The following is a 19319-nucleotide window of genomic DNA, read 5'->3' on the forward strand; positions in this document are numbered from 1 at the left end:
CAAGCCTGGGATTGCAGTCTGTAGCAGATACCCACAATGACACCCACATTGCTCTGCCCACTAATCCTGACCCACAAGCTCTCAGCTTGCTCTTCACCATCCCGCAGCAGAGCTCTATGCATCTGCACTGCCCACTCGCATATAGGGAAATTCACTCTTCTCACCTTCCAGAGAGCCTGTATCTATCCATCACAACACTCCAGTTTTGTGAACAATCCCACCATGTCTCTGTACTCCAGATGAGATCCTACCCCTGCAATTGCATGCATACTTCTAATTCCTGCTGTTGGTTTCCCATGCTGCAGGCATTAGTGTACAGGCACTTTACAGAGGCATCCAGCCATGCTCATCCCCCAGAAAGGGTATGAGAACTTCCTCCATAATGCCACTGGGGACGTAACAATGATGGGAAGAGAGGAATATTAACATGAACATGCCATATCACGGCTCTTTTCACTGCCAAGGGACTTCATTTGCAACACTAAGTAAATAGTGTTTTGACCTGGGACTTTTTCAGTATGCTTCACAAATTCTGCACACAAGCTGATAAAAATACTCTTTTATCTTTGAGTAGCAGAAAGCCTAAATCCCTCCTCATGGATAACAAACATGGTTACAGTGGTCTGGGACTTCATGATCTTTAGGTGGGTTCATGATAACTCATGTTCCCAGGGGACAGAGCACTGACTTGAAAAATTGTTCACCAGTAGTTAAAAATGCAGAAACAATATCTGGGGGGCCACTGCAGGCATTTGCTCTCTTTCTGACACCAGACTGATTCCTCTTATAATGCCAATTCATTTCAAAATCGTTTTCCTCATGTTTATACTATATATACAGATCACTGGCATGAGCTTATTTCATAGAAGAAGCAAGACTTCCCTGAGTATTTAAGTACTGTACTACTGTCCAATGCAGGAGTTAAAGTCATGAAAACTCTACAACCTAAAACTAGTGAATTCCTTTCCAAAGGGAGATGGGGAAAAAAAAAGATTTAACTTCTTGCTGGTCTGAAAGTAGTAATTTCCCTTTAGTCAAACAAGCCATAAGGTACACCCACTACTATTACCTAGAAGAATTTTTCCTTCTCTTAGCCCTCTAATCTTGCATACATATGTCAAGAAGCAACAGAGATGGAGAAAAGGAAATTTTCCAACATTATCATAGGGATGTAGGTGAAGTATAGTGCATAAGTGGGATCCTGCTGTCAAAGTAATTCTATTTTGGGTGGCATGGAGGTTAATAGCATATGTCTAGGTCTAGAGTGAGAGGCAGAAGAAGGAAGACAAAGAAAACCCAATGCAGTAAATGCATATAGCAAATAAAAATCACTCCACTCACATCAAATGCTTACTCTCGACTATACAGGTTTATGTTATTCTACAAAAGTAGCAATAAGCTTATGTTTAGAACAAGCTTATGAAATTCATTCAGAGTTGTAATTTCTGAATCTCATACTTCCATGTTCACCATAGCTGTATTAATGCTCCAGCAGGTTGCTACTCTTTTCAGCTGAATTGATGATTATTACTAATTTTGATGTTTCTACATGTCATGTAAAACATTGCTTTTAAATGCTTGTTTTTCCAACCTCTGGGAGAGTTGATATTTTAAAATGTATTCTAGAAAGGATGAAGTTTTTATGTGGAAGTAGATATGAGTGAGATAAAACAACTCTTGTTTTTCTTCTTCTCTCCTTCCTCAAAGAGACATGAAGCTTGAGCAGTACTTAGCAACACCATATCACCATAATAAGTATATGTATTTCTTATGTATATAAACAGGGTATTGCTGGGTGATGCACAATCAAAGCCACACTAAATCATTGTTCCAATGGCTGAGCAATTTTCTTTCCAAAAGGACACAGAAATGAAAACAAAATTCTGCAATCACTGGGAACTCATTCCTCAGTGATTACTTTCATTTTCATTTTAAAATCTGATAAAGGATCCTGCACGTCTCATTTCCCTTGAAGATGATTTCAGATGATCTGACAACAGCTGGGTTTTTAAGACTATGGTTTCTTAACCATATTCAGCCACACTGGGTAAATCTCATCTCATAGAACTTGAGCCTGCCAAATGTTACATGTCAAGTTTAAGCCACTTCATCAAAGTTCTGCATTTATTCAATGAATGAGGTAGGAGCAAGTATCCGCCAAAGTTGCCTGCCTTGAACACCCATTGCAACAGGGGATAAATTACCCTCTGGGCATTCCTGTCCCTATCGGCTATGGAGAATTTAAATGATTAGTTTACAGAGGTGTAGATTACTAGAGGCATAGGTTAGAGTAGTAATAAGCTAAGAGAGGTGAATTTGATCTGTAAATGACATCCACATTAGAATTTTATTCTATTTTAATGAGAAAACACTGCAGCATTTGTCCTGTTTTATTACAGAGTAGCTTGAAGGGAAGAAGTCAGAAATGTCAGGGACAGTGGAAATGCAAGTAAATCAATGTACTGTGCAGGGAGTAAAAATACAGGGAAGCGAGCATGGAGAAAAGCCTCATCATAGAAGGTGTCAATTAGCTTGTTAATCGGAAAGGGGAGGAGATGGAAAAACGTAATAATAACTGTTCCTCTAAAGAAGGTGAACCTACCTTTGAGTAATGGCTGTCTGGAGAGCCATCATGCAGAGTGAGAGAAAAATCTAAATATGCATGTTTTGATGAGGCTAGAAAATAGTCTTCTGATTTCTTTTTATTTTGGGGATATGCTTGTTCAAACAGGTGAAAACAAAACAAAACAAAGCAACTTAATAAACCCAGATGAGGACTGTTCCTTAAACCATAATCATATATAAACAATGACTAGCTATTTTAGCTTCCTTAAAAATAGTAAAACATGGTAAAAAAAAAGGGGGGGGGGGTGGAATTATTATGCTGCCACTGCAGTAGGTTCAGGATTAGAGTAATCTGTTTTATTTCTGGAAACAACGTGGCCCCTCTTCTTATTGTGACCGTGTGAGAAAGAGAAGCAAAGTGTTATGCAAACAGGCTACGGGGAGTAGCTGCCGTCCTCAGGGGAGGCTTGGTGCATCCTGGTGTGGAGCTCAGCTGGGTATAGATAAAGAGAAGGCAGGCTTGAAAGGGGAGCATTAAGCAGTTAATCTCATGCTGGCTTTAAAACTAACATCTCTGACAGAAAGGGTCACAATAAAGGGGCGATACAGAGAACAGGGCGGGGAGCATGAAATGAATGAAGTGTAGCTGTTCGATGGGCAATTTCACCTGACACATGCAATTGTTTGGGGTGGACAGGATCTGTCCTTCTTTCTGTGGGCCGTGCAGTAGAGGTATCCTTGCAGCAAGGAGCAGAGTATAGCTCCTGGTATGAATAATGGGAAATGTCTCCCACTTTCTTTGCTCATCTCCCTGGTAGCTCATAGCTTTGCATCACTGCAAATTCTGTAAGTGCAGTTTTTACTACGGTTATTGTCAGTATTTCATCTCTAGTGGGATAATCGGATATTTCTTCATGGCATCATTGTCATCAATGACGGATGAATCTCAAGAAGCTGAAATTTCTTTTTAGTTTGGATAAGCATCTGAATATTGAGATGATCCTTTGAATTGTATATGGACTACATGAACTGGAAATCTCTGAACCTGAGCTGAAAATATGACAAGTACGGTGTTTCTCATGAGTTTTTAAACACTTTTGCCATGAGTTACATCTAGAAATACAGAGAAAGCAATGCTGCTGTAATATTCTGGCATTTGGTGGTGAAAAAGGATCTTCATTATGGCTCATTTTGTAGAACACAGTTTAACTTAAAGCTCAGTCTAGTTCAAATGAGAATAAAGTCCATCTTAATAAATGAAGGATTAGGAAATTAGCAGGGATGTAGTGGTTTTTTCCAACTGATAAAATGTGAGATCTTACATCGTAATAGGAAGAAAAAAAGTGTATGTGTGTAAAAGTAGCTTGATGGGTGAAAATCATCTTGTCTAATTACAGATTTCTAAAAGTTAGATATCTAAGTCTACTTTCCCTTTATAGTTAATAGAATCATCTTCAGAAAAACATTTGCTGACCTGTCTTAGATGCCTGTCTTGGGAAGAGATGAATGGCTCTCTGGAGATTTGAACTGAGGGTAACAACATTTTCAAAACATTAAAGCTGTGAAATAAAATTTTAAAAAAGAAACCCTTTTAATCAGGCTGTGTGCAACAGAAGTTGAGTGATTCCTGGTGTTTTCAGGGATCAAGGACAGGAGCTCTGGAAAGCAGCATTCTCCTTCACTTAGTTTTTGTATTGTTTATTTCTTTTATGAGTTTGCTATCGGTAAGACTGAATAGAATGCAGGTAGTAATTTGTTCCACATCAGCTCAAAATAACTTAGGGAAGGATGATTTGTATTCCAGTCCAAATCTTTCACACCTTTTTTTCTTTTATCACATTACTCCTGGACCTTCAGCAACAGTCCGTGAATCCAGTGGTGATATCTAGATGATGAAGTGCAGATCACAGTAATAAATTTTCTTTTTTTTTTTTAACCTTTGACCATTTCAGAATCACTTTGCTGACTGCTTGACCTTACAATATTTTTTGTAACATTTTAAACAGTTGTATAGCTTTGAAGAGCAGCTCTTTTAATGATTTCTTGTTCCAACAATGCAGCCCATCCACAAAGTTTTCCTCTGTGGAGCTCTGAATGGGCAATACATATTCCTAAACCAGTGACAGCTTTATTGTATTATCCAGAACCCCATAGGGCCAGAAAATTTTAGTTATATAGCACTGGTAACTGCTGAACCCCAACTGTTCAGTTTGATATGCGGTGTTGGAGAGACCGTAACCATCTCACAGTGACTAAAAGACTATTTTAGGCAATTTAGAGAACACAAACCATTTACCATTCATAACTTCTGCTTTCCATGCTGGAACTGTAGAGCTGGACATTGTTCAGTTATCCAATATGGCAGTCAGGAGATAAAAAGTACTTCATTTTCTATAATTGTGAATATTCTGCAGTTATTTATATCGATGCAAACTGTGCATACTCTGATATCATTTGATTTGTAACATCTTAAGTCCAGGCTGTAGGGGGAAGAAACTTCAGCATGCTCAAGGGACGATTAGCTTCACGTATTCTAAAAGATGTCTGAAAGAAACTAAAGGTCCTAACTCTAAGAGGAAGTCAGTACTGAAGTGATTGTGTGGAACAGTAAACAGGTTTAATATGCAAAAGTTTAGGGTAACTCACAAAACTCCTATGTGGCTCTGCTCCTCAGGTAATGAGGTTATCTATTTTCCTCATCAACACTGTCCACATCCTCTCATTGCTGGGATTCTCCAGGCAGTCTGAAAGTTGAAGAGCATGCTTTCATACTGGCCGTGCAGAGAATGAAAGCCATGCATGAGTCAGAGCTCCTGCCCACCAGCCCTGTCCACAAAACCATACCACCAGCCTCACTGGTGGCTACAAGAGCACCGACAGTCAGAAGAGCGAGGTAAACCCAAGTGGCATCAGTCCAGGGCAAAGGAGTTATCACACTACACACATCACATCTTCCAAGGGCTTGAAGGGGTTTTTAAAGACCACTTGTAGCCAGGACTTCTGTTTTACATTGTGCCCATAAATCGACATTATATTCCTGGTTTAGTTCTAGGGCTTTGCAGGCTGTCTTGGTCCTGGCTCAGAGGGGAAGACCAGCAAAGCTATCACTGCTGAACTCTGCAGCACCTGGGAGCTGCTGGAAATTTGCCATCTCCCTGCCAATAAGACCTGGCTCAGCTAGTTTTATGAGCTCTGACAAGATCTGGTGCAACGTTGCTGCAAATGTTGGTAATTTAGCACCCATATCAGAAGCATAAGGAGATTTTCATATTTTTTCCTAGGTCTTTACTGAGCTCAGTTGATGAGACAGACAAAAATGTGAAGCGGACACATACCACAATGTGCATGGATGTCTGATCATATGAACTTTGTTTTGAAGAGCAGACAGAATGCTTGGATTAGTAATCCTTTGTTGTTTTAAACATGTGAAAGTGTCCCTGTGCTGACCTGTATTTTTTCTAAAGTCAGTTGCTCTTCTGTTGCAATTCATACTATTTTTTTTCTTTTTCTTATAAAGGTGTGAAGCTCACATAATGAAAAATTAACTATTTTTTTTAACCTTTTTTAACCTAATCTGCCCAGTGATATGATTAGACCATGACATGTAATAAGTAAATAAAATTCTTTAAGTTACTGTGTTAAACAATAAAACTAATGAGAAACATAACTAATTAGAAGAACTTCCATCTTAAAATATTTGACCAAACTTCTTCATCTCACCTCCCCTGAAAATATAACCTTTCTTTACATTACAGCATTACAGCACTAACCACCATACCATCTAAATAGCAGGAACCTCGCATTCCAATTCCTTGAGAAATATGAACAAGCACAAGAGGGTAAAAATCACATTTTGTTTAGTCCTCATTGGGAAAAAATATAATAGTCAATATAGTAATCGAAAGCTATTTAGATCTTTGTTGCTATATAAGAGAAATCAAAATGAAAACATGTTTTTTACTGGATGAATAAAAATTTCCAAATGATAGTTCTAAAAGATTCCCTTTTCAAAAAAAAAAAAAAAGTAGTGAGAATGATATGTCCAAATGTATAGAAAGATTCTATTTTGAGCTTGTCAACAGCTGTTGTCATGAGCTGTGTTGGTGACTTTGAGGAGAACATGGGCTGTAGATCAGATGTCCTGGAGGTGACAGCATAAAGAATGTAAACCTTCTGGGTAAGATCCATAAATATTTTTAACACCTGGATCTCATCTCTTCCCAAACACCCATAGGTATTAAAGATTTCCTTAATAGAAGACGTAAACCTGAGATGTAGAATATACAATTCCTCAGTCTTTAAAACATGTCTGTGGAGTGATGCTGGCTCTACGTTGAGGCAAAACAGAGAGTTACCAAAGGCAGCAAAGGGCTTGTGAACCAGTAGGTACTGTGAAGGGACAAAAAAAAGAACTGGCTTCAATAGCCCAAGTTGGCTCTCTCATGTTTCCCATCTTTGGTGGCAGCAGAAGCTGCAACACCATTTCACAAGGAGCCTCCCTTGTGCTAACCATTGCCTTTCTCTGCCAACACATCACTGCCTCCCTTGGACATCCAATTGTACGGATGGTACACCAAGCCTGGTGAGGATGGCGTATGATTAGCCAGCATGGAGAGTGGAGGTAAACTGAGTGTTTCTATAGATGAGTAGTGACCTCACTATCCTATTAGAATAACAAGGATAAAAAAGAGCCTTATGAGCCACCAAGGTAGCAAGCAGAGACATTTGTCTAAATTTCTGGTAAGTGGCCGTTAAAGTGTGGAAGAGGCAAAAGATCAGCTGAGATTTTCAAAAGGACTATTGCTTTACAGACCCTTTGCTAAACTGCTGAAGTTAAATTCCTATTTTAAATATAATTTAAAATGGTTTCCTTAATATACAGAAAACTGAAACCTTTGGTCAGTTACATTTGAAATATTTGCCTGTTTCCAGTGATTCTGTGGTATAGGAAATTAACTGTACTTAAAAAGATGTTCTGCAGGAGCTGCTTTCAGGAAAGAAAAAGGAGGGTGGAAGGAGAGGTTAAATAATAAAAAAGAAGACTGTCCTTTTATTCTGCTATTAGGTGATGTGCCCTTAGTTATTGCTGGACATTAGTCACAGAACCACAGGAAGAGAGACTTTGTAAACCTCTGCTTGGAAAGGATCCTCTGAACTTCACTTGGCAACACTGCACATTAAAAGACATAACACAGGATCTACACTTTCGAGTTCATATGCTATTTCTTATGGTGATTTAATTTTCAGGAAAACAGTTAAAGAATCATAGCAAAGCCTAAAGCTAGTTGGTGATTCTCCAAGAAATTGCTGCATTTCTCTCTAAGGACCCTTTTCAGGATGCTCTGAGGACCTTCCATTTGCCATAGGATTGGTTTCTGTTCTCCAGCTCCTTGAATCTCATGCGTAGATTATAGGCATTTTTACTTAGTTATTTACCTTAACTGGAAAGAAAGGTACTAAGATAACACATCAGTCTGCAAGCGTAACCACCAAATACATACTGTTTGCCTGAAGTGAAGCATTCATCCATTACACATTCTGCTAGGACGAGTTTTATGGGAGGTGAGGAGTTAAAATCACATCTCCCCTAAATTGCTGTTCAAATTTCTAACTGAATTTACCGCTGTCATTGACTTGTGGTCGGAAACCTAAGTCAGAAGTGATAGTTTGCAAAAAAAGCTGAACACTCCCCTCCAGCAATTTTGTGTAGGTTAGTAGGAACTGAAATTCTTGATGGCATGCTTCTGGTTTAACATAACATTTACCTACCTCTAAATAACTTCTTTATTTCAGTTATGTCTGGATCAATTGGGATAGAACAGTAAAAATGCATTAAATGAGTCCCAAATAGACATAGCACAGCAGGAGTAATACATTTTTATGCTTTCTAATCAAATATTGTGAGTATCTAGGGGAAGAGGTTTTATATTCTGTTAAATACAGGACTTGGAACCAGGAATTCTGGGGTTGTGTTCCCTCTTTGTCACTGACTTAACTGAAACAGCTTATGTTGGTCATGTATGTGGGTACAGTGGCTGTCTGCATTTATAAAACTGAGTGCAGACATGGCCCTTTATAATTTAAGCTACTAACAACCCCAGTCACTACTGAAGGTCTCCAGAACAATACGTACTGCCTGCATCAGTGGTGTCTGCAGCTAGGCTTAGAAAGACTTTGGCAGAAGTCCTGTGTCTGCCACGTTCCAGCTGCCTAGAAAGAAAAAATCCTCACGACCTGCAGTGAATGACTGAGTTTCTACCTGTCCTCTTCTTCTCCCTGTGGAAAATGGTGTTGAACTTTGCCTTTCTCAAAAATTGTTGATTAAATCAGTTTAGATGCTTCACAACCAAAGATGTTTTACTTTGTTTCCTAAGTGAAGAAATTCAGATTCATCTAACGCACAAGAAGGTGGAGGGGAAAAAAAAAAAAAAAAAGAAAAAAAAAACACGCTACCTTAGCTATGCAGGATGAATTATCTCACTTTACAGGCAAGAAATCTAATAGAATGACTTGCCTGAGGATCAGCAGTGAGTTTATGGCAATACCATATCTCCTGTGCGCCTGAACTGCAAGATTATCCTTCACCCATGCCAGTTGTCATTTTAACATAGAGAAGTATCTTATTTCTTAAGATACATAAATGATTCATACTAGTATGGAAAGGAATTAACTTTCACAGAGAAAAATGCTTTCATCTGAAATGGTTCAAAGCCCATGTTTGCAATGAGTACTATTGTGCTTGGAAACACTGGTTTCCTGTCATTAAATTCTTTGTATAAATTCAAATCATCATATGCTGTGGCAGTACTTTTGGTATCTTATCTCCATTACAACAGGTCAATAAAAATAAATTCTACTGTTTCCAATAACAAACTAAAATTTTGTGGAGATTTATCTAGTAAGGGAGGGTTCAAATCCTGGGGAGGCTAAGCAGCTGGGACTCCTATGGCTTTGCTGCTTAGCACCACCTTGCTTTGGAGCCCAGATTTTACATGGTAAATGATCTAATCACCTACCAGGGCTTAGAACTACCACAAGTTAATAACAGCACTGCAGCCACTGCTGCAAAATATTACACAATAAAACAAAATAAATGGAAATAATCTCTCATGAGTGCCAATAATTTAGATTTACAGGGTAATCCATAGGTATTGCAGCTCCTAACAGATTGCCAAAATACTGCTTGGAGAATTCTATTCCAAATCTAGTACATTTTATTATCATTTCAGAGGCTAGAAAATTGAGGAATAAATTAAAAAGCTAAAATGGGGAAAACAAACATTTACAGATTGGATTTAAACGTTCAGAAGTGTGAAGCAAGCCCCCTCTTTTGAAAGGATTCTTTTAATGTTTGATTAGCTGAGTTGCAAACCCAAGCTGGCTCGCCGGACTCCCCTGGTAGCCAGGTGCCCCACACAGCACTCTCCCACCTCAGCAGCAGCACGGGCTTTGGCACAATTATTTATTTGGCTGCAGCTCATGGGTGGCATTTCTCGTCATCCAATCTGGAGGCCCTTCACAAGGATTTGGTTGTAATTATTACCACTGAAGGCAAGAAATAGGCATCTAGCTTAGGGCTGCCGAGTGAATCAAGTTGGGGAGCCATATGGTGAACAAGGTACTGGGCTTGTCCTCTTTATTTCTAGGGATGAGAGGAGGCCAGGCATTTTGAAGGTCAGTTCATGTTGCTTACTGGCAGCTTGGCATCAGAAATGAGGGCCCACTCTTGCCAGCAGGCCCACCGACTAAATGTTCTCTTGGTCTTTATGGACTTTTCACCACCCTTGTAAGCCCAGAGGCAGAAAACTACCTACCCTCAGGATGAACTAGTCTGGCCGGCCTTTTTTGCCCACTGATGAGATTTACACCCATCAGGTCTGCAAGGAAGAAGCAAAGGTCCATGTTTCTCCAGGAGCCTGCCTGATGTGCAGGGGGCCCTTTCCAGGGCCTCGCACATCTCCACACGGTGAGCAAAGCCCAAGCTGGCCAGCTCATGTAACGTAAGTGAATCTCAGCCTGTGCAAACTGGGCTCAGTTTGAAACGTGAGCTAGAAGAGACCACCATGAGTTTTCTATTTACGTGGTACACAGGCCTCTCATGCACCACCTGTATTTCCAACAAATTGCTGTCAGTTTTGTTCTACTGTGCTGTCATTCCTTAGAGACTGTGTCTCAGCTATAATCCTCCCCCAGCAGATCCTTGTTCTTGGCTATCCGTCTTCTCCCACTCTACAAATGCTGTAGTCCTCCTCTTTAAACTGAGTTATTTCTGAGGAAGCTTGTTCTCCTGAAAGCATGTATAACTTCAACATTGTGATATGAATGTGATCAGGCCTGATGTAATATTTAATTACCCTGTATTTTTGAGTTCCGTTTTTCTAGGTGTATTAGTGTGTAGCCTGCAAGACTGGTTTATTAAAGAGAATGATATTGACAAGTACAAGTGTTTATGAATATTGTTCACAATATTGATACATGCGGTTGTTCCTTCCCAGGTGCAGGACTCTACACTTGCTCTTGTTAAACTTCATTTGGTTACTTCCTGCCCAAAACCTAATTGTGCATAATAATGCGCAGTGCTTATATAATGCTATACCAATATTGTGTTTTAAGCACAGAAAGTTACTCTGGTATCTCAGGTGTTCAGGCTTTTCAGTGATAGATGATTTTTTACTGATTCACTGAAGCACAGTGATTTCCATAAACACTTCACAAACCATAATTCAAAAGGCATCAAGCAGTAAGTTTTGTATCACTTTAGAAATACCATCTAAATCTACACCAATGCTACAATACATAAAGTCTATTGCTAAAGATACACTTCATAAACAACTCTAACTTTTTCTGCTACACTTAAGTCAAACACACAGATTCCCTGCTTGGCAGGTCAGTGTAGCTCTGTTTCATCAAACGAAGACCAGAAAATGTTAGCTAATGTTAACCCTCCTGCATCTTTCCTTCTAGAGGCACTATGTCATTGGCAATACCAGAGACTGCTGACCATTACAGTCATGGGTCTTTATCACCAACTTGACCTCAGCCCATGTTTGCTACGTCTGTCCAGGTAGCCAACGCGTTTCCAAGCTTCAGTCCTTGGGAGCAAAGCTTTTCCTCTAGGGATCTGGCAGCTCAGAGCAGTAGCACCTGTGCTTAATCTTGGCTCTGTGCTTAAACTCTGTTGGCTCAACCAAGTTAGACATGCCCCCCCTTCCTCCTCAAATGCTTTACTGATTAGTTACAAATTTAAGAAAATGATTAGATAGTAACACACTTTGTAAATACGAGATTTAATTTTTTATTTGCGTCTATCTAAGTAAATCAAACCATTTCTCCCTGACCAGAAGAATATGAGTTCCTCTAAGAAATGCAACTATTCAGAAAATGGCTTAGAAAGAAAAGTCGTTTTTATAAAACTCACTATATGACATACTCTAGTAAATTGCTTTTTGTTTGTGCCAGCTTTTGAACTCATAATGGCTTAAAGACTAAAAACAGGTCATGTGAAAGCTAAAAACACTCTTTCCAAAGAAAGGCTACAATATTCATCAACTGGTGTATTTTTGTCAGAGAAAGTCAATTTTGGACCCTATTAAATCTCCTAGATTAAAAACCCCATATTTGTAGCTGACCTTAAGCAAATAATCATTGACAGATTCCAGACTTCTCCTGAGGTGAACTCTGAAGATTAGATACTACAGGTAGTTCGAATTGATAGCAGCTCCAGCAAGGTAAGACAGGGAGAGAGAAACCATTAAAAGACAGCGTAAATATGATGGAGCTTTCAGGTTGAAACCTTGCTTTCTTTTTGGTTACAACACCTGTCAGGAGCAGTCCGGAAAAAAATTGTACTCATTGAAAAATGGCACATCACATTAATATCAAAGAACAGAGTATTAGGTCCAACAGGAAAGGTTAAAAAAATATATGATTAAAGAGAATCATCAAAGGAGGGAAGACATAAAGGTCAGATATTTCCAGTTACCGACGGATTGGCTGGGTCAATGACAGTGATCATTAGCTGCCAAGAAGCGCCATTCCTGTCAGCCCCTGTTACATAAAAATGAAATAGAAAGTAATGTAGATCAGAAGCCATTAGATGATCACATGTGGAAGCTGCTCTCCAAAATGCTGTGGCTTTTGCCGTATTAAGTATGATACTAATGTTCTCTCTCTTGCTTTGTCTCTGTTTTGCCCTCCTTTTTCCCCACGCAGTCACATGTTTCTATTGGCCACACGTAAGTGCCAGAACGTGCCACCAGGTGACTGTCACAGTGGCAGTCACCGTGGAAGAGGGGAAAAAAATCTGTGATTAATCAAGTGATTAATCTTGTGTTAATAGATAACTGAGGAGATGTGAAGATTTTAAAAGCAAGGACAAAAAGGTGTAATTGGATATGGTAACTTTTGTACTGAACAGAAGAACTGCTGGGAAGCAGAAAAACAAGTAATTATAAAAACAAAAAAGGATTAAGAAGATATTTTTTTCCTGCTGGGTACAAGCACCTGGATGGCACAGAGCCTAGAATTGGATTACCTTTGAATTTTCTAAATTGTTTTCAAGAGAGGAACTTTTTTTTTGACCCATATGAATCAGAGAGAAAGCTTCTTAGAGGCAAGGGAAATTAATTTATAAGAAATCTTCCCTTCTACATTGATGCTCAGGGATATACTGACTGCTCAATACTGTATAATTTTTTTAGTCTCTTCCTGACTAGGTCAATGAGGTGCAGAGCCAAAATTCATGACCTTCAGCAGGAAAAAAAACTGCAAATCTTGCAATGAATGCATTCCTTCCTCATGTTTTAAGTTATCCTTTAAAAGCAAGCTTAACCATTTAGAAATAAGTAAATAGCAATTTTTGACATAAAAAAATTGCATGAGACATTTTTCTCCCTGCTGCTGCTGATGCTCTTACACAGGAAAGGATACAATTTTCCTTGTACCACTTGTATTTTTTCAATTCAAAGTTACATTTGACATTTGACTGCTGAAATTTATTCTCTGTGTGGGTAAAATATTTGGTTATAAACACCGGTTAAACTGATAAGTAGTCACAATAAACCGCAGCAAATTTTTTCTCTTGTAGGTGTCTGAGGGACTGACAGTTGGAGGAACGCTTTCCTGTGTCAGTACAAGTGGGGATGCTGAGCACCTTCTCTCTTGAGGTGATGCTACCCGTGCATGTCCCCCAGGACCATGCAGGTCCCCTCTGTGACCCACTGCAGTTGGTGAAGGTTGGTGCTAGATGAGTACCCATGTCTTTCCTCCACTTATGCTAAGATCATTTGCAGCCATTCAGCTGTCCTGGTCCAGATTCAATGTCAATGCTAACAAAATATTAATGCCCCTTTTCTGCAATAAAAGAAAACAAACTCTAATGCAAGACACAAAAGTGATCAAATGCATTCTCTTGCCCCCACCCCAGGTCCCAAGGACTGATGGCAGGATCTTAGCAAGGCCCCAGGCAAGCTGTGCAAACGTGACCTCTTTGCTAAAACCTATCTGTGGAAACAGGTGTTTAGAAGATGCTGTCCCTCCTGCAAAAGGCTCTTGCTGGAGCACCATAGAAGGCTCTTAATGTGGCAGCTGCTTCCCTGGGAAGCCGAGCTTGCATGGCACAGCTGTTAGACAAGCCCCCTCCAGCCCTGCTGGAAGGTGTGACCAAGGAAGGGGTAAGAACAGACAGCCCCACAAGCTCCCAGATGTCTTTGCTTGGGCAGCTGCATCTGCAGCAGCAGCCCTAGATCACCTTAATCCATCCACCCCAGGCTGTGACCGTGGATGGTGGCCCTTCTGCAGATAGAGCTGCTTGGGGAGGTTGTGGCAGAGACCTCGGACCAGCCCCAGGGGGTCTGACGGCAACACTGAAAGGAAGGTCTGGTTGGCATGGCCTTAAATTCCGTATCTGACACTACCGTGGGCTGTCACTTACAAGGAAGTGAACCTGGCAGGTCAGTAGAAATGTCTGGAAGAAAAAAACTGCTGAACAGGCTGCGCTAACCTTGCTAGGCTGCAAATGAAACCTGAAACCGAGCCGGGATAGCTTGCCTTCACATTGCACAGCTACAGCCCTGAAGCCCTTAGATAAACAGGATGTTATTTAAATGGAGGAGCAATATATAACACACATTGATTTTTGAGGGAAGTTATTTATTCAGCATTTCAGCTTACTAGGCATGTTGGTTAAGCAACTATCAGTGGGAGCAGCGAGAGGCTTGTGCTGTCCTTCCAAAACGCTCCCCAGACTTCATCTGGAGGAGCATCGCAAGAGTAATTAGCTCCTGTGTCTGTTCATCTGGAAAAGCAAGGGGTCCATACGGACACTACAGGTGTGGAGGGCAACTACTGTGTTAGAGAAACCAGAAACAGACTGAGTGATTAGAAAGACATGACCAGCCTTTGTGCTGATAAATGCAGAGTTTCTTCCAATTATAAGAGTTTTGTGGGGGTTTTGATTTTTTTTTTTCCAGATAAAACACATACTGGAAAGGTTTAGTTATTTAAATGAAATTGCTTCCCCTTACGTGCTCTCTGTGAACAGCAATTCAATTTCTTGGCAGCAATACAAGTGATAAATATGAATTGCATGGTATTTATAGAAAAATAATTTTAAAGTTTGTATTCACAGAAGAAAAGCCCCTCTTAACAGTCATTCACATCCACTCAGAAAGAAGAAACTACACCTTGTCACCTGTGTCACCTGACTTTTGTAAAGTGTTTGCAATGCATATGCAGCAAGTGAACAGCAGATAAAAATTATTGCTTAGATTCTACTAATGTCTGTATTAAATATTATGATCCGTGTTCATAAACAGAAGGAAAAAATATTTAAGTATTTTTGCTATGAAATGTTTTAGAGCACTTCTTTGGTTTCAATGAAAAGCACATTCCGGTGTCTTTGAAGATATGTGTGCACATGCATCAGTTCACAACATGTACCCCCTATGGCATGATACATACCATGCAACCTGAGTATTTTCTGTGCAAATAATACATAACTTCAGCCTCAAATTAACAGAATTATACTCAACATGCAGCACACCAATAGCAAAATATATATATAGATATATTGCAGAAGATGATCTACTGCACAAGCAAAAAAGGACTGTAACATGAACCAATAATTTCTTCACTTAATCCAGGAATAAAGATAAAAGGAGAAGAGAAAAATACAGTTAACAATCTTCCCCAGGGTGTTTGAGTGAAGAAAGTGCTGAACTGTGAATCAGAACTGAATAGACAGAAACATTAGCTCCTTTCAGAAGGATGTTTGCCTTACAGAGATCAGATATTGTAATAGCACAGAGCTGGCTCCTTGCCTATGCTTTGCAGCATGCAAATGAATATTTTCCTTTCTCAGCAGCTCTGCAGTAAAAACACTATGAAATCAGAGAAATATATGCAAGAACCTTTTAAAATGACCACTGATTCTGCTGTCAAATGCTAGGAATGCCTGATGCCCGATTTGCAGAGCTGCAGAAAAGAGCCCTCCCTTCCAGACTCACCCTCGGTGGAAGTGCCAGCAGTCAATACCTCTGAAAACTGGGCTCAGAGAGGCACATTATCAAAGGTGACTCATGGTGCAGGTGCCAGATGACTGTTTAAAAAAATACCTACATGCTATTGACTTGAAGTGAAGCAAGAACGTGTTTACACTGTGGACTGCAGAGTAAGGTTGCCCTCACTTGCTCAGAGGAAGCTCTGGTTTGTCGTGTTGAAGACCAGGATGTCCCAGCCAACACCAAGTTCTGCTCTGTCACATCCAGACTGCTGCAAGCTTATTTAGGGCTGGCTTTGATACCGAGATATTCCTCACAAATGGAAACTGCATACAAAAACTGAGGCTATTTCTCTGCAGCTGTTACAGCTAGGCATGTCTTTGATTGTTTAAGCACTAAGGACCACTGAAAAGCCATGTTTTGGTTGGGTCTCCTAATGTGAAAATATGAAAGACCAAGAAAAAACTGGCTACTGTCATTATGGGGGAAAAAAAAGAAAAAGAAAAAAAAAAAGATTTACCAGCTTTGTCAAGACTAAATTTGCCCCTACATTCTCTGTCACTGTCTAGTGTCAATACTAAAATGGAAGGAAGGGCACCGCAGAGGAAGGAGTCAAAATGTGTTATTGCTAATGTAACCATGTATCTGATTCACTAATACAGTCTTTCACGCTTGTACTCTCATTGCCTGCAGCGCTTGATTTCAACAACATCACAAAACAGTATTTGGTTTACATTTAAATAACATCTAGGGTTTCTGAGAGGCACAGAAACTTACTTTCCATAAGCTGCTTGCAGCATGCTTCCTCTCCTCTGTACTGTCAACATCATCACAGACTTGTCCAGAGTGGGAGGGTCGTCAGGAGGCCTCTCATCCAATGTCCTGCTCAAAGCAGGGCCAGCACTGAAATGTCTCACGTCACATTAGAAGACACATTGTAATGTGGCTTTCTTCACAGACTATTTAGTCCTAGGCCATTTCTGAGAGAAGTGACATTTGACATAATAATTTATTGGCTTTAAGTGGTAGGCCACCAGTTCCAAGACTACCGTTGTGTTCCTATCCAACAAGAGCTCAGTGGCTAATGTCTGAGGTCACCCCATCCTTCCACAAAGACCGGCCAATGGTCTGATGTGAGAAGTTAACCAGGATCACTTAAAATGCTCTTATATGGCTTGGAAGTGCTGGCTGAAGAAAAGATTCCATAATCTGAGCATCCAACCGTTAAATGAATATAAGCTTTCCAGTAGGTAGAAGCATATAATACATCTGTCAGCTTCTCACCATTTTTCATTCTCAAATGCACCTTCTCAGCAAAGTGTCTTTTACTGTGTTAGTCAAAGAACAATCTTATCCATCTGCCTTTTCAGAGTCTTTACCGTAGTATGCAAAAAATTCAGGGAGAGGAACGCTTTCAGTGTTTATTCAAAATCAGCATGCAGGAAAAGAGAAAACTGCAGACATGAGACATTTAGGGCAGCCAGTATGAATTCACTGTGGGTCTGGGAAGACTGTCAATAGCAAGGGCTTGTGGCTATGTGCTGTGAAAGTACAGGAACAAAATCAATTGCAGCTAGAATTTTTCCCTCCCAGTGCACACGACAAAATTATTTACAAGTGGCTTATTTAAATCTAGCCAGAAGTCAGCTATTTCAGGGCCCTATTGAGCAGAGAAGATCCCCAGTGAGCTGAGGAAGGTCACAGATCGAGTTACATCACCTAGATGATCCCTCTGACAGAGCGTTTGTAATACTTTCTTTAGCTAGCCTTTGTTTCAGAATGTATGGCTTGTGACAGTGTTTTACACTGGCATTTTTACGGGCTTTGTCTTAAACTTGCTCTGTCCTGACACAACCTTCCACATCACCATGATGAGCACAGTGTAAAGAGAGAGAGAACAGCGCAGCTTATCTAGCAGCAAAAGCAGTCACTAAGACCGCTCTTTTGGAAACCCTCATCTAACCTAAAGCTAAAAACTGCTTTAAACACCACCCACACTGCAGTCATAGATTTCCTGCTAGGCACCTCTCCATAATCTCAATGCAAATACTGCAAAGGCTGGCAGTCTAATAGCTGATCTGGCTTGATGCCAGCCCAATTTTGACTGTCCCCTTTAGAAGTCTAGGGCATCTCTACATTAGCAAGTAGCACAGCATGGCTGGATTGTATCCACAGAGCGAAACTGTGGGTGCAGAGCCAAGGGCCACCCTGTACACGTTATAAGGATTTCATTTTAGACTAGCACGGAATGCCCAGTGGCGGCTGGTGTGCAGCAGGCACCTACCTGGACCTTGTAGCCTGGTTTCATCAGAGGGGCACCCAGTTTGTGTGCTTCAAGACCACCTCACACTGAGAATCAGAGCACAGTAAGCACAACGGGATATTTGTTTCCCAAGTACATTCCTGATCTTAACTAAACTGTGAATGCAGACATGTCTTTGGGTCTCCTAGGAGGGGAAGTCCTTTGTGCAGGAAGAGATTCTGATGGTAGAGTTAATAAAAGCACAGGGTTAAATACAAGGCTGTAAAGCTTGATGAACCACTGTGACTGCTAGTAAATTTTTTCCCTTCTTTATTGTAAAAGGCAGGACTACAGCCTGCTTTTCTGTTACATAGTTTTCACTCTCGAAGAGATTCAAATTAAGAAATACCTGCCCTTCTGTAATTTAAAAGTTTAAAAATGAGCAGCACGAGTCACTGATTTTGAAGTCCTCTGACACTGTGAGCCTTTTCTGTCAGCCTTTGATACTAACCGGCTCCTAAAGCATATTCAGGCTGTCGGTGCCAGAGATTGTCATCTTCCAAGCATGTCCATGGAGGGACGCCTGTTCTTGTGACGCTTCATGAATCAGGAGTGGTGCTCAGGGGACAGCACTGTGTGGCTGCGTAGGGGAGATGTTTATTGCTGCCAAATCTCAAAAAAAAAGCACACTGTCTTCTGAAAAGCTGACTCCCTTGTTTAATCTCCTTCAAGCTCACTTCACAGCCAGCTTGATGGGCACTCAGACAGGAGCATGTCAGGGAAGGAATCAGAAAAACATCCCAACTTACAGGCGTGACCCTTGCTTACTGCTCAACTGTTGCGAGGAAGATGATGAGATATACTGCTTGCTTTGTTGGTTTTTTTTTGTTTGTTTGTTTGTTTGTTGTCGTTGTTTGAATGCAGCAAAGCAAAATAGTTTATGGAGATAAATGGCTTTCGCAGAGAAGAAGACTCAGCCATTTATATCGTGGAGCATATGCCTAATTGAGCTC

General features: G+C 40.3%; 1 long non-coding RNA gene across 1 annotated transcript in view; it reads left to right on the top strand.

The window, feature by feature from the left end:
- The window catches only part of LOC310883050, a 37188-nt gene extending 18748 nt beyond the window's left edge, over positions 1–18440 (top strand). Inside the window, exon 4 of the long non-coding RNA XR_014573310.1 lies at positions 13652–18440. This is a non-coding gene — a long non-coding RNA (uncharacterized lncRNA). The remainder of the gene's footprint in view (positions 1–13651) is intronic.
- Positions 18441–19319: the final 879 nt, after the last annotated feature.

This window comes from Anser anser, assembly GCF_964211835.1.
Source record: "Anser anser genome assembly, chromosome: 1".
Classification (NCBI taxonomy): Eukaryota; Metazoa; Chordata; class Aves; order Anseriformes; family Anatidae; genus Anser; species Anser anser.